At 37.4% G+C, this 19,848-nt stretch overlaps 1 long non-coding RNA gene across 1 annotated transcript in view; it reads right to left on the bottom strand.

Annotated features, from left to right (window-relative positions):
• Positions 1-19,609, bottom strand: part of LOC111540047 — a 28,549-nt gene extending 8,940 nt beyond the window's left edge. The window contains exons 1-3 of the long non-coding RNA XR_002730877.2: positions 19,432-19,609; positions 16,637-16,718; positions 14,282-14,396 (exon numbers count right to left, since the gene is read on the bottom strand). This is a non-coding gene — a long non-coding RNA (uncharacterized LOC111540047). The remainder of the gene's footprint in view (positions 1-14,281; positions 14,397-16,636; positions 16,719-19,431) is intronic.
• Positions 19,610-19,848: the final 239 nt, after the last annotated feature.

Genomic DNA, 19,848 nt, shown 5'->3' with positions numbered 1-19,848 from the left:
TTGTTTGTTGTTGTTGTTGTTGTTGTTTGAGACAGATTCTCGCTCTTGTCGCCCAGGCCTGGAGTGCAGTGGCACGATCTCAGGTCACTACAACCTCCGCCTCCTGGGTTTGGCCTCCCACATAGCTGGGATTACAGGCACCTGCCACCACTCCCAGCTAATTTTTGTATTTTTAGTAGAGACGGGGTTTCACCATGTTGGCTAGGCTGGTCTCGAACTCCTGACCTCAGGTGATCCAGCCGCCTTGGCCTCCCAAAAGGCTGGAATTATAAACATAAGCCGCCGCACCCGGCTATATACTACTTCTTTAAGCTCCTGTTTAAATTCTTTAGGTTTGGAAACCCTGTAGTCCTCACTAAGCTCCTGAATTTAGGTATTTTCCCTTAATAAAAGAAAAAAACAGTTAATTAATAAATACTCACTCATCCATTACCAAAATGGAACAACTTTTAATACTTTTCCAATTTTCTTTACACTTTTTTGAAGGCAAAGAAAATAATAGGTAAAATTAAGACCCCTGTGATGTCCTTCCTAATTTGTATTCCCTTCCCTTCCAGAGCTAGTGATTAAGAAGTATTTGATGTGCATCCAGTTCTATATATGTACCCTTTAACTATAACATATGCACATATATAAAAAAATATATAAGTTTATACATATTTGCAAAGCTATATCATTCATTTGCATTATTTAAATTAAATACAGTACATGTAACGTTTTCTAACTTGCTTTTTCATTCAATATTATATTTTCAAGGCAGATTCATGACAATACATACATAGATTATTCTTTTTAACTGTAGTATATTTTATTATATGAACACATGTGATTTATCCTTATATCTAACTATGTGTCTTTATTCACTACCACCTGACCTTTGCATTACTTCCCCTTTTTGCTACAACATTGTTGTATGGGACATCCTGGTATATAGTTATCTTTACTCTGTAAGAGTTCATAGATTTTATATAGGCCAAACACACACACACGGAAGCATTCTCACCTTGGATGGCTGGGCTACAGAGTATAAATGTTTTGGGGTGATGCCACTGCTCTTTGTGATGGTTCTATTAGCACACTCTCATCAGTATTAAACGAGAGTTCCGATTTGCTGTCATTCTTGGCTAAATATTGATATTTTTGCCTATCTGGTGGATTTTAAAGTGTGTCTAACTTTTTAAAAATGTTCCTGATCTTTTTTTTTTTTTTGAGACAGAGTCTCACTCTGTTGCCCAGACTGGAGTGCAGTGGCACGATCTCGACTCACTGCAACCTCTGCCTCCTGGGTTCAAGCGATTCTCTTGTCTCAGCCTCCCAAGTAGCTGGGATTACATGTGTGTACCACCACACCCGGCTAATTTTTGTATTTTTAGTAGAGATGGGGTTTCACCATGTTGGCCAGGCTGGTCTCGAACTCCTGACCTCAGGTGATCCACCCGCCTTGGCCTCCCAAAGTGCTGGGATTGCAGGTGTGAGCCATTTTGCCCGGCCGATTTAGTTTTTTTTTTTAAGGGTTCCAAAGTTGATTCTTATGCTCAGGAAGGCTTGAGAAGCACAGATCTAAAGGAATGTGCTCTGGGTGATGATGTTCAGTTCTAACTCTTTTTCTTAAAATATAAATTTTATTGGACCAAGTCCTCTGTGGTCTCTGATTATCTCACATGTAAAATGAAAGGCCTGTTATTGTATAGTCGCTGAGAACATTTTACATATTGAATACACTTAATTCTTATACTAGTGAACCTTTTTTTTTTTTAATTAATTTTGGCATCCACACTCTACTCGTGATTTGGATTGAGATTGTAGTCAATTAAAACCTCAGGCCTTTTTCCATGTGTTGCTCTCAAGCCAACATCTCTCCTGTCTGCAATTCGTTTTTACATGCAGGTAAGGACTTGGTATAATTTTCTGCCTAAATTTACTTTAATATTTGTAAACATTTTTAATGCACTGTAAAATGCATAAATATAAATGAGCATATTCCAGGAATATATTTGCTAATTTTTTACCAGCTACACCTGTGCATCCAGCACCCAGCTAAAAGAACAGACTATTTGCACCACCCCAGAGCCCTTCTTTGTATTCCTTTCCAGATATTAGCCATCTCCCCGTGAGAACCTCTACTATGACTTGTAACACATTTGTTTTGCTCTTTTGGGATATGTCTAGAATCACAAATATATACTGTCTTCTTTTGTTTCATATTGTGTTTTTGACAATTGTGCATCTTGGTACATAGATTTATAGATCGTTAGTTCTCATCGTTGCGTAGTATTCCATGGTGTAAAATATACCATGCTTATCCATTGTACCGATGGTGAGCATTTGGGTAATTTCCAACTTTGGCTACTATGAATAATGCTACTAGGAGAGTTCTAGTAAATGTATTTTGGTGAACATACGTTTGCACTTCTCTTGGGTATATAACTAAAAGTGATATTACTAAGCAATAGTTCACTTACCTATTTAGTTTCAGTAGACACTGCTACACTATTTTCCAATGTGGTTGACTCAATTAAATCTCCCACGCACAGTGTATCAGTCTTCCAGTTGCCCCACCTCTGCCACATTTAGAATTTTTCATTGTAGTTATTGTAGCTTGTGTGTTGTGGTATCACACTGTGGTTTTAATTAGTAATTACCAATGATTAATCCAGTTGAATGTTTTTTTCACATGATTATTGGCAATCTTGATGTTATCTTTTGTGAAGTATCTACTCAAGTCTCTCATGCATTTTTTCAATTGGGTATTTGCCTTTGTCTTTTCAATTTGTTTTAGGACTTCATCTATTGTAGATATAAATCCTTTTAAAATATATTTATTGTGAATACGTTCTCCTGCTCTGTGGATTACATTTTCACTCAGTTGTGTCTTTTGAGAAACAGAATTTCTTAATTTTTCTGTAGTTTATGATTTTTACCTTTATGTTTGATGCCTTTGTGTCCTGTTTAAAAATGGCTATTCTGAAGTTACAAAGGTGCTCTTCTAGAACATTTATTGTTTTACTCTTAACATTTAGATCTGTGATCTGTAATCCATCTGAAATTGAATATTTTGTTTGTTGGTTGCCTAATTGGTATGATATGAGGCATGACTCTCTCTCTCTGTATACATACATATGTATATACACACACACACACATATATGCGTATATATGTACACACATACCCATATGTACACACATATTTTTCTTTTGCCAGAATTATTTTGTTACAGTCTAGCATCCAAATTTAGCAATTACTCCCTGCCTCATGTCTCCTACAAATATAGTTCGCATGCCATTAATACCAGCACAATAACTTTTTATTAAATAATTAAAATTAATTTAAAATTGAAGTAGACAACTATTCTTAGGAGTCTTGTGTTGAAATGCAAAAACATTTGGAGAGGTAGCACACTGAAATTTTGTAACACATATAAACCTATTAGTGATTCATAAATCAGAAAGTCAGGCACTTTTAGCAACCTCATGGGAATTAGGTGAGAAATAGTTCTGAGAAACGGGATGGTGGTGAGGGTTAGCCAGCATGTGGTGCGGGGCTGGAAGGGGCTGGCCTGGGCAGGATGCTGATGCCAGGGCAATGTATTAACTTAGGGCCAGAAGTGTCAGCGAGCTCTGAGAAGTGGAATGGAAAGGCAGGAAAGAAAAATGTTTCTTGCCTTTAAATTGCATGCAGGGCTGACTAAGAGTAATGAACCGTGTTGATTTGTTTTTCCATAGAAGTACTAGCAAAGGACAATGAATGTTTCCATTACCCTTGCCCCCTCAACTTGTCATGCCAGTCACCACGAGTCACCCGGCTTTCCCCAGTCTCAGTTTCTCCTCTTCATAGAGGGAGATGGGTGGATGGCTGTCTCATCACTCTCTGTGCTGGAGCCTACTGCAGTTGTCGGGTTATAAAACTCAAATGAGACTCCATGACCAGAAATAAATTATCTTCACTGCATCTCAGAAGACTACTCTGGTACCCTCTTCAACCTCCACACCTTTATGTGTGAGGCTGAATGTGAGTGTGTGTGTGTGTGTGTCAGAATTTAAGACCAATCTACCAGAACGCAAGCTTGGCATTGAAGGATGTTCTCTGGAGAGAGGATCCATGATAGTGGGATCACCCCAGCAGAGGCTGAGGTGACAAACATTGAGGGGGGACATAGTAGAAGCGTCAGGGAAGGTGGTATAGAGTGTACAAAGGGTTTTTCGACTCCTGGTTTTATACAAGAAGTTGGCTCTGTGCTCACTCCACATGGGAAGTGCATCTGGCCCTTTTTGCACCTCAGTTATTAACATCTGCCTGTTCTTAGACTGAGTATATTTTAACACTGTATTTACATGTACTAGTGCTGATAATTTTTTAACTGAAAAAAATTTTCTGGAGAAAATGACATTAAGGTTATTTGTCCTTTATCAATTTAGTATCCAGATTTAAATCACCTCAATTTTTTAAAAAAAAATTTATTTCACTAAACTTGTTTTCATCTGCACAAATCCTTTTTAGTGTAAATTTTACAAAAAATGTCTCATTTGAATTTAAATCAATTTTTACCCATATGCAATTGTAAACTATCTTTTGTGGCCATAACTGCTACAAAGTCCAAATTTCATGTCTAAAAATGTTAGATCTAAATTTCTGAGGATATTTTGATATTTTAACAAATATTATTGTCATCAATATTTACTGTGTATAATTTTACTTATTTTCAGTCTATCTAAAAGGATTTCTATCAAGTTTATTTTTTGTCTATTTAATCATAAGGTGATTCTTTGCTCAATGTTTCGCTTTCAACAATTCTACTGTGTGGAGTTTTAGCTATTGTTAATTTCTTTGTGTGTTGATTTTTTTTTTCTTTTTTGAGACAGAGTCTTGCTCTGTCACCCAGGCTGGAGTACAGCAGCACGATCTCGGTTCACTGTAACCTCCACCTCCCAGGTTTAAGCGACTCTCCTGCCTCAGTCTCTCAAGTAGCTGGGATTATAGGAATGCACCACCACACTCGACTAATTCTGTATTTTTAGTAGAGATAGGGTTTCACCATGTTGTCCAGGCTGGTCTGGAACTCCTGACCTCAGTTGATCCACCTGCCTTGGCCTCCCAAAGTGCTGGGATTACAGGCATGAGCCACTGCTCCTAGCTGCTGCTTGATTTTTTTTTTTTTATAATGTGTCAGTTGTGTACATGTTTACTTTACCAGCTAGTTATGATTCTTGACTTAATTTTTTATCTGTAGTGGCAGGTTCAAACTGTTCACATGAGTAAGTTTTACTTTTACTTTTCTAAATCTGCATTAAAATGGCCTTGTACTTGAAAAAACATCTTTTTTTCTTCTTTAGAAATACATGTTCCATATTTCTCTACACAAATACAGAGGAGGGGGAAAATATATGTTCCTGTGGTAAGCAATCTGTTACACATGGAGCCAAGGTAGGAAACAGGTAGGAATGATATGAAATCTAAAGTGAGGACTGGCTCTGAGAATAGCCATGTCTTGTGGCGGCTGCGACAGACCTACTAACCAGTGACAAGTGATGTCTCAGCTTGTAAAAAAGTCCTGACTTTTTAATAATTGCCATACTGACTGGCATGAGATAGCATCTTACTTTGGTTTTGATTTGCATTTCTCTAATGATCAGTGATGTTGAGCTTTTTTGCATATGTTTGTTGACTACATAAATGTCTTCTATTGAGAAGTATCCATGTCCTTTGCCCACTTTTTTAATGTTTTTTTTTCTCATAAACATGTTTAATTTCCTTGTAGATTCTGGATATTAGACCTTTGTCAGATGGATAGACTGCAAAGATTTTCTCCCATTCTGTAAATTGTCTGTCCGCTCTGACGGTAGTTTCTTCTGCGTGCAGAAGCTCTTTAGTTTAATTATATTCCATTTGTTAATTTTTGCTTTTGTTGCAATTGCTTTTGATGTTTTTTGCCATGAAGTCCTTTCCTGTGCCTATTTCCTGAATTGTGTTACTGGATTTTGTTCTAGGACTTTTATAGTTTTGGATTGTAAATTTAAGACTTTAATCCATTTTAATTTAATTTTTGTATATGGTGTAAAGAAGGGGTCCAGTTCCAATTTTCTGCACACGGCTATCCAGTTCTCCCAGCACCATTTATTAAATATGGAATTATTTCCCCATTGCTTGTTTTTGTCAGGTTTGTCAAAGATTAGATGGTTGTAGATGTGCTGTCTTAGTTCTGAGTTCTCTATTCTGTTCCGTTGGTCTATGTGTCTGTTTTTTCTATCAGTACCATGCTGTTTTGGTCACTGTAGCCTTGTAGCGTAATCTTAAGTCTATTTGTGGGAATGTAAATTAGTTTAACCGTTGTGGAAGACGGTGTGGTGATTCCTGAAAGACGCTGAACCAGAAATAATATTTGACTCTGCAATTCCATTACTAGGTATATACCCCCCAAAATAGAAATCATTCTATTATAAAGATACATGCACATGTATGTTCATTGCAACATTATTCACAATAGCAAAACTATGGAATCAACCCAAATGCCCATCGGTGATAGACTGGATAAAGAAAATGTGGTGACCGGGCCCGGTGGCTCATGCCTGTAATCCTAGCACTTTGGGAGACTGAGGTGGGTGGATCACGAGGTCATGAGATCCAGGCCAACATGGTGAAACCAGGTCTGTACTAAAAATATGAAAAATTAGCTGGGTGTGGTGGTGTGCACCTGTAATCCCAGCTATTCCGAAGGCTGAGGCAGGAGAATCACTTGAACCTGGGAGACAGAGGTTATAATGAGCTGAGATTGTGCCACTGCACTCCAGCCTGGCAACAGAGCAAGACTCTGTCTCCAAAAAAAAAAAAAAAAAAAAAAAGAAAGAAAAGCAAAAGAAGATGTGGTATGTGGTACATATACACCATGGAATACTATGTAGTTGTAAAAAGGAATGAGATCATGTCCTTCTTTGCAGGGCACGGATGGAGCTGGAAGCCGTTATCCTCAGCAAACTAACATAGGAGCAGAAAACCAAACATCACTTGTTCTCACTTATAAATGGGAGCTGAACAATGTGAACACATAGACACAGGAAGGGAACAACACACACTGGGGCCTGTCGGAGGGAGGGCAAAAAGCATCAGGAAATACAGCTTATGCATGCTGGGCTTAATACCTACATGAGGGGGTGACAGGTGCAGCAAATCACCATGGTACACACTTACCTACGTAACAAACCTACACATCCTGCACATGCACCCCATAACTTAACATTTTTAAAAAAGAAAGAAATGTATCTTTGTGCTGAGGGGAATTCAGCAGGGCTGAAGCAGAAGCCAGGACTCCCTGCTGCAGCCACAGTGCATGTGTTACATGTTTGGTGATTTCCCTAGTAATGCACTGTGTGGAGAGGCTAAAAACTCCATTCTCCTTTGAGATCCCCTTGCTGCCTTATCTTTCCAGGCTAAGTCAATCCCCCATTTCCTCCAAAATGTGTGTTATATTCTGAAGTGGAAATACTCTGAATTCCACTTGCAGCTAAGGGCTTACTTGAGCATAGAAGAGATTAAGTCTTCCGACTTAGGTCTCCTTTGCGGTTATTTGAAAAAATCAGAGATGAGGATCTCCTTGAGCTCAGGAGATTGGTTTCCCAGGGGGACACCCAGAACCAGATTCCTGCACTGAGCAGCCTTTGCGTGGCTTCCCATGACCTGCTGCTATCTAAAGAATTTTTAAATACTCAAAGAATGCCTTCTTGTTTCTAGTGAAAAGTAATTCAATGTTTGAGGGATTTATTACTCAAGCCTGAAGGATAAACCTCTGCATTTTTCATTTTGGACCAAGGTGCTCTCCCTAGAGCCTCTCAGCACCCTTGTTTCTTCTGGGCTGCACACTTCTTTTTTCAATAAGCTTCCGAGGCAGATAAGGAGAGGCGACCTCTGTCTCCACCCACTCTTCTGAAAGGTGGAGTCCAGAGAACAAGTCTCACATTTATATGAAATTAAAATCGTACATTCATTATTTAAAAAGCATTTATTGAGCATCTGCTATGTGCAAACTATTGAGCATCTGCTATGTGCAAACATGTTCTTTATGTTGTGAAAAATACAAAAAGTAAAAACCCAAAACAGAAAACAACCCATCAGAATATATTATCTCTTTCCTCAAGGAGACAATACAGGAGAGAGGAAAAAGATGAATCATGTTACATCTCAAGCCAAAAACCTGGACACTACCTTGTGAATTCCAAGGGAAACATTCAAGGGTATGGAGAAAACCCAAACGTGCAAGGCCAGAATGTATACTTTATTTATCTCTGGGGTAAACAAAGACACGGAGGTAAAGATATTTTGTAGGATAGTTCAGCCTGAGTCCACAGCACACATGTTGTGATATGTTGGGAAATGAGGTTGAAGGTTGAAAAGGGTAAACTGAGGCTATGCTGTGGCATGTTTTGGATATAGAATAATATTGTCCTGCCCAAAGTCAGCATTCTTTGATTGCATGAAGAAAGTGGAATTTTATGATTAATCTGGTGCAGTTAGTAGGACATCAGAAACAGGAAACCAAAGCAGCATGGCCAGTGATGATAATTTTAATACACATATTAACTGGTTAATCTTCCTAAGTATTTATAATATATAGGGAAGATATTATTGTCTGCACTTTACAGATGAATGCATTGAAGGTCAGAGGGGTTAAATGACTTGTTAAAAGTTACACATCAGGGCCGGGTGTGGTGGCTCACGCTTGTAATCCCAGCACTTTGGGAGGCCGAGATGGGTGGATTGCCTGAGGTCAGGAGTTCGAGACCAGCCTGGCCAACATGGTGAAACCCCATCTCTACTGAAAATACAAAATAAATAAATAAATAAATAAATAAATAAATAAATAAATAAATAAATAAATAAGTCAGGCGTGGTGGCGCATGCCTGTAATCCCAGCTACTCAGGAGGCTGAGGCAGGAGATTTGCTTGAGCCCCGGAGGCAGAGGTTGCAGTGAGCCAAGTTTGTGCCACTGCACTCCAGCCTGGCCTACAGAGCGAGACTCTGTCTCAAAAAAAAGAAAAAAACAAAAAACAAACAAACAAAAAATGTTACACATAAGATAAAAGGACCAGCCTTCACTTAGACCCAAGCTTCTTTACTCTCTGTGTGTCTTTGGTATACCAAGTCCATCTTGTTCCAGAAAGAACTAATCAGACCTCTTCTAAAATGTTCTGGAAAATTTAAGTTTTTGCAAACATAAGGTGGCTCTCGATCCACAGAGGTGGGAGGTGGGCATAATTATGCAAGATATCTTTGCAGAGATGTTTTAAAAGCAGAGGAAATACATGCTGACTTTCTGAATTCCACCTTTTCATTTTTTAGGCAGGGTCTAATTCTGTCGCCGAGACTGGAGTGCAATTATATAGCTCTTTGCAGCCTTAAGCTCCTGGGCTCAAGTTATCCTCCCACCTCAGCCTCCCGAGTAGCTGGGACTACAGGTTTGCACCACTACGCTGGCTCATGTTTGCATTTTTTGTAGAGATGGGGCGTTACCATGTTGCCTGGGCTGGTCTCTTATTCCTGGACTCAAATGATTCTCCTGCCTTGGCCTCCCAAAGTGCTGGGATTACAGGTGTGAGCCACTGTTCCCGGCCTAAATTCCACTTCGTGAACAGTCCTGTCCATTTCAGTGTCTTATGATGAGGAGATTTTATTTGAAAACTAGTGAAAATATAGCGAAATTCATTCAGTGCTGAGATACTTCCTGCTAGTGAGTAATTTATAAAGGCAAGTTATTTTTCTTAGACCAATAGGGTGTGATTGAACAATTATTATAACACTTCTGTGTTCATAGGTCCCAAGTTACAGCTTTCTTATTGCTAGAGGTGGAATGTCACATCATTGTAACTTGGCATCTGATAAGTTTACCAAGTTCTATTCAACATAACTTTTTTTTTTTTCCTGGCTTCATTTATGATGCAAGGGACCGTTGGGACTCCAAGAGGAAAATTACTTCCTATCTGGAGAAAATTTTAGCTTATTTAGACTCAATTCTCTCTGGGGTTTTAGGAAAACCATCCAGAGTTGCCATGATTTGCCTCTTCCAATACTTTCTGGTTGTAAAACTTGCTTTTTAAATAATCCCTTCTACTCTTCCTCTTCTCACCCTACACTGTGCCCACCATTACAGATACAAGGATGTAAACTCAAGGTCTCAAGGTGCACATGAGCTGCTGAGACACGGAGAGAATTCTATTCATTTGGCAGAAGTGGATTAAGGAAGAGACAGAGGCATCAGTTCCTGTGATACTCAGTAGAGGCTTGTTTTCTGGTTTTCAATTTCCCTTTCCTTTTTGTTTTTTTCTTGGCCCTTTTTCCCCCTCACCAAAATTATTTTCTTTTCACACCATTTTGGATATTGTTCCCTCTCTGTATTCTGGTATATTCCCAGATCAAGTCAACAGCTAAGAAAATATCTTGTCAGTGATTTTCTCCTTATTGTGAATTCCAGGGACTGAAAGACCAACATGAAAAGATTCCAGACGCCAGACACTGTCCCTACTTTTAATTCATCGTTGATGAACTTGTTCATTGAAGACCTGAATTCTGACAGGAACAAAAATTATTCTTCTCTAATAACTATTTTCAGACATGTTCTTTTGTATCTTCCTTTCCCACTTCTTATCACAACTCAATCATATTTCATGGATTTGTGGTCACATTCTGGGATTGCTAAATCCATTGAAACCTCAAATCTCATATGCAATACTATTTCTCTGCTCTATCCAAATTCAGAGTTAACTCATTGTTCAGGGATCGTGTGTGTGTGTGTGTGTGTGTGTGTAGGGAGGGAGTGTTTAATTTTCCATGATCCTTTACTTCCTCTCTCTGCTGCTTCCGACTTCCCAGGGAGAAGGAAGGGAAAGGGATGAAGGTTTGGAGACAGGTGCATAGAAGCTGTGCTGGCTACTGCTGCACTCTCTGCTTCTTTACAATGGCAGCTACTCCAGACAGTCTCCTGCCTTAGGAATGCACCATGAAAGAAGCAGTTATTGGTTTTCATTCTAGCCTATAACCTTTAAACCCCAGTGCATGCTTGTCATACCTGGGTGAAATTTCTCAGCTCAGCAGCAATACTGATTTAAGCATAAGTGATTCTGCAGCTCCACTTCATTAGGCTGGTGAATAAGTTGCCAATCTTCTTGAGACACTTCAACTTCATCTCTGTGGAGACCTTCTTGAAAAATCCCTCCAGTAGGGTTGGGGGTGGTGAGGAAACCCTCCCAATGGGAAGGAGAGGAGAAAGGCCAGAGCATTTTTCTCATGCTCTTCCTGCTCTAACAACTCTCATTTATGAATTCCTTTTAGATTTCTGGCCTTTGCTTTGTGGAAACTGGTTGCTTCTCCAGAAGCTGCCTGGCTTGAGGGGCACAGGACTAATCCTACTATTTTGTATTAAGCCCTAGAAGGTATATGTTGTAATTCTAAGATATTATCTTTAGGAGAAAAGGACAATTATCTATTGCCCCTTAATTTGGGGTTGAGACAAAAGGAAAATTCTATTTAATATTCTGTTTAACATTCTTTTTACTCCCAGACCCAATATAATGTATGGCATATAGTAGAGGTCTACTCAATATTTATTTAACGGAGGAATGGGTAAATGAATGAATAAAAGAATGATCAAATAATTAAAACTGGAGAAAAAGGAAAATCATTAGCTGAATGGCCTGACTCATGGTCCCTCATGAAATTGTGAGCAAGGTGTTGGCCAGAGCTGCAGGCACCTGAAACCTTGACTGAGCTGGAGAATCCGTATCCAAGACAGTGCACTCACAGAGCTGACGTCTCCACCACGTGGTCTCTCCATAGAGCTCCACACAGTGTGGCAGGTGGCTTTCCTCAGAGCCATAGTCAGAGACAGAGACTATATCAGAAGCTGCAATGTCTTTTATAGCCCAGTGTTGGAAGAGACATAATTGCCATTTCTGACACAGTCTATATTTCACACAGGCCAACTCCAGTATAATGTGCAAGGTGACTACACAAGAGTGTGAATAGCAAAAAGCAAGAATCATTGAGGCTCATCTTGGAAGCTGGCTATACCATAGCAGACTATTCATATGTCTTAACCCTTTGAAAACTCATAAATTCAACAACACAGAAAAAACAGACCAGTTCCTTGAAAACCACCAGCCACCCAAACTCAGCTAAGATGATTTGCCAGTCTGAATATTTCTATAACCATTCAGGAAATTCAATTTGTAATTAAGATGTCCTGAGGAAGAAATGTTTTCAAACTTTTAAGTATTGACACCAATTTTAGATAATATTTTTCATCTCATTTTTTGAGACTAGAATTACTCTGATACCAAAAACTGAAAAGAAAATACAAATTTTAAAAAACAAAGAAAACTACAGACAATTATTCCTCATAGCAAAATTCCTCCACAGAATATTAGCAAATCAACTACAGCAATGTATAAAATGAATTATACACCATGACTAAGCAGGCTTTATTCCAACTATGTGGGGCCGATCTAACATTCAAAATTGATCAGTATAATCTGCCATATCAACATGTTAAAGAAGAAAAATCACAAGATCATATAAATCAATATAGAGCAAAGCATTTGACAAAATTCAACATCCATGGATGGTTGAAAAAAAATCTCAGAAAAATAGGAATAGAAGGGAACTTCTTCAACTTACTAACGAGCATCTTCAAAAACCCTTTATCTAACATCAAACCTAAGTGTAGATGACTTTCTCACCAAATTTTTTCCTCAAGATTAGGAACAAGGTAAGGATATCTATCCACTAATCTTAATCAACATAGGACTAGAGGTTTCAGCTATTACAATAAGGCAAACAAAACAAACAAACAAAAAGGTTGGAAGTTTCTAAAGTAAGAAAATTGTCCCCATTTTCAGATGACATAATTATTTACATAGAAAATTTCATGGTACCTGCCTCCCAAAAAGTCCTCAAGTTTTCAGAATACAAGATCAGCACACAAAAATTAGTCACATTTCTGTGTACTAACAACAAATAACTGAAAATCAAAATTAGACACATAATTCAAAACACAATCTTTTACAAAATAACTGTAAAGAAAATGAAATACTTAGGTATAAACTTAACAGAATATGTACAATCTCTTTATGCTGAAAATTACAAAATGCTATGATGAAACTTGAAGAGCTAAATAAATGGGAATACTGTGTTTATGAGTTGAAAACACTCAAAATAATATACTTGTCAATTCTCCCCAAATTGATCTATAGGTATAATATAATTCCTATCTAAATCTCAGCAAGACATTTTGTAGACATATAAAAATGTATTTGAAAATTAGTATGAAAAGATATATAGCCTAGAAATGTGAAAACAACCTTGAAAGTAAAGAATAAAGTGGGAGGAAGCACTCCACCTGATATGAAGGCTTACTAAGACTGCAGTAATCAAGATAGTGTAGAATTGGTGGAGAGACAGACATAGATCAATAGAAACAGAGCAGAATAGATAATGCAGATGCAGACCTAAATATGCCCATATGATTATGTAAATTAAACTTTTTATTTTGAGATAATTATAGATTCACATGCAGCAGTAAGACATAATACAGAAAGATCCCATGTAACCTTTACCTAGTCTTCCTCAATGGTAACATCTCGCAAAACCATCCTATAATATTACACCAGGATATTGACATTGATACAGCCAAGAGATAGAAGAGTTCCGTCATCACAAAGATCCTCTATTGCTCTTCTGCAGCCACAGTTTCCTACCGCCTCCTTCAGTCTTTAAAAATTATCAATCCATTATCCATTTCTCTAATTATGTCACCTAAAGAATATTGTATAAATGAAACCAAATAATATGTAGGCCTTCAGGGCTGGCTTTTGTTTTTTCTTTCACTCAGCCTAATTCCTTGGATACAAATTTTTGCATGCATCGGTAGTTTGGTATTTTTTTTTTTTAATCACTGAGTAGTGAGTGTTTTGTGCTGTGGATGCAGCACAGTTAGCTGAACCATTCATCTTTTGAAGGACATCTGGGTTGCTCTAGTATTTGGCCATTATGGACACAGCTGCCCTAAACATTCATATACAGGTTTTAACCACCATATTGAATTAGGTTGAACAAACACGTATAAGGAAATGTTCCCATTTGTAGAAATATCTTTAGTAATTAGAAAATATTACTGAGATATTTAAGAAATTACGGGGAAGGGAAGGTGTTCCAGAAGATTGTAAGCACTCTTCTCTTTAATCATTGTGCTTCTCCTTTAAACTCTTTTTTATTCAGATGTCCCTGACACCCCATCCTTACCTAACCTTCATTGAGACACCTTATCTCTTTCCACCAGATATTAAAGTCTGTGTGTTTAGCTCCCTTCTCGTGCCTCTCAAATTCCAGTTAGGAGAAAGCAGGATGGATTCTGATTCTGTTTGGATTGATGAAGAAGAGGAAAAGAAAATGGTTATCTTCAGAAGTTCTCGGATTTTCTCCTAAATTCCTAAACTCAAACATAGTTCACCAACATTGCTATTAATTTCCTTCCAATGATGAGTATCTAGTTTGCATAAAAATGTATTATCCATTTATTAACATGGCTTTTGCCTTTTTTCTTGCAAAGGCATAACCAAGATTTAGTTATTCTAAAAGCATAGATACCCATATCTTGGCCTTAAATTCATTTTAAGGCTTTATTACATTGATTAAAAATGCCTTTGTGTGAGTTTTTTAGATAAATGGCACAAGGCCAAAAATTCATCTAGCATCTGACATATAGATTCAACTCAATAAACATCTGATGAATTAATACTCCGTTTTATTTTTTTTTATTTTTAGAGCATAGTGGGGATTAGGGAGAGAGTGAAAGCAATTTATAGTGCCACCTTAGGCATGGTGAAGGAAGCAGGAAGCTGTTTACATATATTTTAGAGATCATATGTGAAACTAGGATTGGATTTATAGAGATGATAGATTATCATACATGTCTTCACAGAGCAGAGAGATGGTCAATGGATGGAACTATCAGGTTGATAGACACAGGCCATCTTGTGAAAGATCTTTCCAATAATGAGCTATTTAAAACTTAGAATCCGCTGATTTTTGAAATAGTAATCTACCCATCATCAGGAATATTCTACTAAAAACTTCAGCATTAAGGGAGAATATATTGTGGCACTGAGTGAAAAGTAGAGTGACATAATCTTGAAGGCCCATGCAGTTCTAAGATTCTACATGTTTATGCCCCTTGATTTTAAAAATTCTGTAATTTTTTAAATATTCAAAAATGTGCATAAATGTGGACTTGTGAACAAGTTCCTATTAAAATATTCCTATATAATGCCATTGGAAACAAAGTCATCTGTTCAATCACCAAGTGGTTTGGGCATCTTTAATTAAATAATGTGAAAACTAGATGCATGAAGAAAACGACACTGACTGGCAGAAATGTAAAATCTGCTACAAACTCCGACAGATTTCAGAGCATTAACTCTATTTTGCGGAATCCCTAATGTTTTATTGTGAAAAGGGAATAGTTTTTAACTCATCACTAGGCTAGTTGTTATGGTTAGTTTTCTGAGTTAACTCAACTGAAAAGCAGGTTATTTAATCAAACACTAGTCTAGGTGTTACTGTGAAGGTATTTTGCTGATGCAGTTGTCTTTAAGTAAAGGGTATTACCCTTGATAATGTGGATGAATGTCATCTAATCCATTGAAAGCTGAACAGCACAGTAAATTGAACCATTGATCTGTTGAAGAATAGCCTAAGGGCTATCCTGAAGGAGGAATTCTGTCTCAAGGCCTGAGCATCAAATCTGTGGCATTAAATCCTACCTGAGTTTCCACACTGTGAGCCTTACATATGCGTTTCAGACTTGACAGTCCTCACAACTGTGGGATGGGGCAACTACTCAAACAATCAATCAAACAAACAAAGGTGAATTTACATATTCTCTTTGTTCTTTATCTATGGAGGATCCTGACGGATACACTAGTTCTCTTATGTCCACTACTGAATTGCCTGCCTTAGGGAGAAGATATTGTAATTTGGTAGATTCCAGAGTATACTGAAGTCAAAATCATCGCATTAAAATGGTATAGCTCTGTTTCCCTCCTTTATATTTCTTTTGTGCCATACCTTCATTTATGCTAGCATTTTTGCATTAATTCATCTTTATGTGGTGGCCTAATTCAAGAATTTGATAAGATTACTCACTGTCAGACATAAAAAAGAGCTTAGAAATCAACCAAACCAAACTCTCACTTAATAGACATAGAAGAGAGATAGCAAAATGATTGCTATTGCTAGTACTGGGCTAAGCAGCCATGTTTCACACACATGGTTTTATCATTCTACTCTGCCTTCCTCTTCCTCCTGCCAGTACTCTCCTCTCTTCCTGAGAAAATGAAAACTGACTGATTTGGCTACCGTACGGTAAACCAAACTAGCATCTGGAATTAGGACAGATGATTATGGATGGAGTATATGAAATCATGAGGAACAGAAGTTGCTACGTTCTGTTCTGGATTCCTACCATGAACAAAGGCATTCATGTCTCCAAAATTAGGGTGACCAGCCACATCCTTTGATTTCTGGAGCCCTCTAGGAACTCTGGCACAATCAAAGCTAATGCATTACATTGAATTCACATATGGTTTAAATATGTACATTTCTCTGTCCAAATATAAAGCATCCAAGAAAGAAAAAGATCTTTTGCATCCAACAGCAGCTGGTAAAATTCGTTTCCTCTCTAAATATAGTTTTGTTTTTGAAATAAAACCAAGAGATTAACAAACAAATTATGATATTGGTACAGAGAAAGCGAAATGCAGTGTCTTAGATTTGATGCTGAAGTGGGACATTGGCTTTCTTCTTGGAAGTATGACTCTTCATTGTATATGGTCGTGAATACTCTTTCAGCTGGCATTTTATACCCTAATGTTAGATACTCAGTTTTTATTGGGGAGCATGAATTTGGGTTATGAGGCAAATAAATAGTTGTTCTTAATGCCTGGAAACAGATTGAAATGCAGTGTTATAGATCTTACAACATTTTCCTAAAGAGGTTAAAAATATTCAGAGATTCCTGGGTTTTAGTCACATGAAGTTTTGTGCTTGTGCCTTTTTCTCAATTTTGCACATATAATCCAAAGAATAAATGAATGACTCTAAATTAATGACTCTAAAAGGTTTCTAGACATAGTACTTCATTGGATCTTGATGTTAACCCTACGATGCACATTAGGCTGAAAAAACTAAGCTAAAGTAGAGAGTTTTGTGTTTTTCCAACATCAGTTAACTAGAGATCAGCAGCATAGGGTCTTAAATCTATGTTTTTTGTCTCGAAATGTCATGTCTTTTGATTAAGATTTTTGGCCATATAGATTATGAAAAAGAAATGTTAAGTTAAACAGTGGAACCACTCTATTTCTTATTTATGGTTTGAGAAAGATTGACTCTCCTGGAATTTAATTCTCAATGTCTAAATTTAAGATCAAGATTTCTAATAAAGTTTTATTTTTATATCTGTGGAATGCATGTCTGCCATAAATGTTGAGCAATTTCCACACTGTTGTAAGCAATGAATGTGAAATTCAAGTGCTTCCGTGATTTATGCCAGGTTGTTGGCATTCAAACATGACTCACAACTCCAAGCCAGCAGTTCTAAATCTCAACAGTCCCACCTTTCAGTTGGGGAGTTCCCAGGGTTAATGGTCGTTGGAGCCAATATGCTCCCTGAGTTAGCTTTAAAGGTGATTCATTGCTCTGGTATGAAGTTTGAGGACTAGCCAGTTTAGGTGGATTCCATTCAGCACACAGTTCAACAGAGAACACAAGACTGATTCAAACCCTGGCTCTCCCACCTACATAAACGTCACAAAATCAACAAACATTCCCTTTACAATAATTCGATTTGTATTTTTAATTCAGTCACCAGTTATCTACATTGGACAATGTGGAAAAGAAAAGTTGACTTGCTTATTACTGTTGGCCTATGCTGGCAGGAGGGTTAATCTTTGCCCAGAAAGTGTACACCTCACAGCTGAGTCACTCCATCTGTCTAGAACACTCCTCAACACTTATGCTGTTCCTTGTCTGAAGAAGTCTGTTTTTCATCCTCTGTTGTGATAAATGCCCATATTTTTACTCGAACTTGAGCCTTTTTTTCAACCAGTAAAAATAAACCTTCTTGTCCTAAATAAAAAAGACCACCTCAAAAGATGGCTCAAAAGGAGTCTTGGAAATCAAGTAGCACTTATGCAGCATGATTTGCTTGTATTACTGTAAGTGACAATGACTCAAAATCATATGGATTAAATTTTCTTGCAAATAAATACAGGTTCACTAATATGGAGTTCAGTTTGTATTTTGCCAAAAATACAGCAACATAATAAGGATTTGTAGCCTTTCTTGAACCAGAAGGATCTGCTGTTCAACAGTAGAAAGTAAAATGGATCACAAATATGAAACGTTCCAATAGATATCAATAAGGCATTCTGAATTCTTTTTAAAAATTAGGCTAGCTGTTGATTTTGATTATAGTTAAAATTTTGCAAATGCTGTAAGTTTTAAATTAACATAAACAAATACTGTTGTGGTTAATTAAAACATTTCTTTTCTCATTAAAAGGCATTGCCAGTGAAGAAACTAGGGACAAATATTTAAGATGAAAAGGGACTAAGAGCAAGTCACTGACAAAGCAAAACAAGAATTGAAAATTTCTTCTTCCAAGTCCCTTACTCGATCTTTCTTTGACTTCCAACTTCATGCTAGTGATTATTTTAAAGATAACATGATATTAACAGTAACACATATGATGAAAATAGTACTAAATGCAATAATGCAACCTTAACTAAATGTAATTTAATATCCATGCTTAGAAATGGATCACTTAATGATTCAATAGTTGGACTAGTCCAGCTAAAATATATGCAACATATGGTTCTAAAGTGGAGAAATCATGATTTGAAGATAATTGATAAGATCCTGTTTTTTCAGCCATATCACCAGTTATATGCAAATAACTATAGGTTACAGTGAATAATTCAACTTCATCTGGATAATGCTGAACAAAACTCTAGAGAGGAATTGTAAAAAACAAATGTTTTTATTTTTATAATTTTGACTAGAAGCCAAATCTTACAGGATTTTGCTTGGAATTATATGCTGTTATTTGCAAGCAAAGAGTTCCCTAGGCTTTTAGATTGGCAGAGCTAGTAAAATACTATTCATCTGAGGCCTTTGAATCTTAGCATTCTAAAAAGTTCCAGTCTATTACTGCTGCTAAACTTAACTTCAGGTGAGCCACACCACTGAGGCATGAGGTTCACTATTCTTTCCAGTATACAAAGTGAAAGTTCCTTCTGCCTATGGTTTGACGAACACACTCAGACAGGATCAACCTGAGGAAGGCCAGTCCTTTAGTTTTTCATTGCTTTACCAATTATTATTTTAGTGCTTACTAGGTATGCGGGTACAGTGTGCGGTCCAAGCAATGTTTTTAGTTCCAGGGAACTCAAAGTCTGGTAGTGGAGAGACATGCTGAAATAAATAATTATGGTCAAATATGAATCTTATAGTAGAAGTAGACACAGAGTGCTGTGGTCTTTCAGAATTCAGAATGACCAGTTATTTGAGGTTGGAGTTGGGGTGAGGCTATATCAGTTGTCTAGTGCTGTGTAACAAATCATTCCAAAACAAAGAACCTTCAAACAAAAGGTATTGTTCATGATTTTGTGCTGGGATCTGGGCTCAGCCACACAGTTCTTCTGTTGGCATCTCTTGGGATTACTCATGGTGTTTTGGCTGCAGCCAGAGGATCCAAGAAAGTTTCCTTCACATACTTGGCAGTAACATGGAATTTGCAGCTGAGTGTCTTG

Source organism: Piliocolobus tephrosceles, chromosome 13 (genome assembly GCF_002776525.5).
Source record: "Piliocolobus tephrosceles isolate RC106 chromosome 13, ASM277652v3, whole genome shotgun sequence".
NCBI lineage: Eukaryota > Metazoa > Chordata > Mammalia > Primates > Cercopithecidae > Piliocolobus > Piliocolobus tephrosceles.
This window is presented reverse-complemented; position numbering and strand designations above follow the sequence as displayed.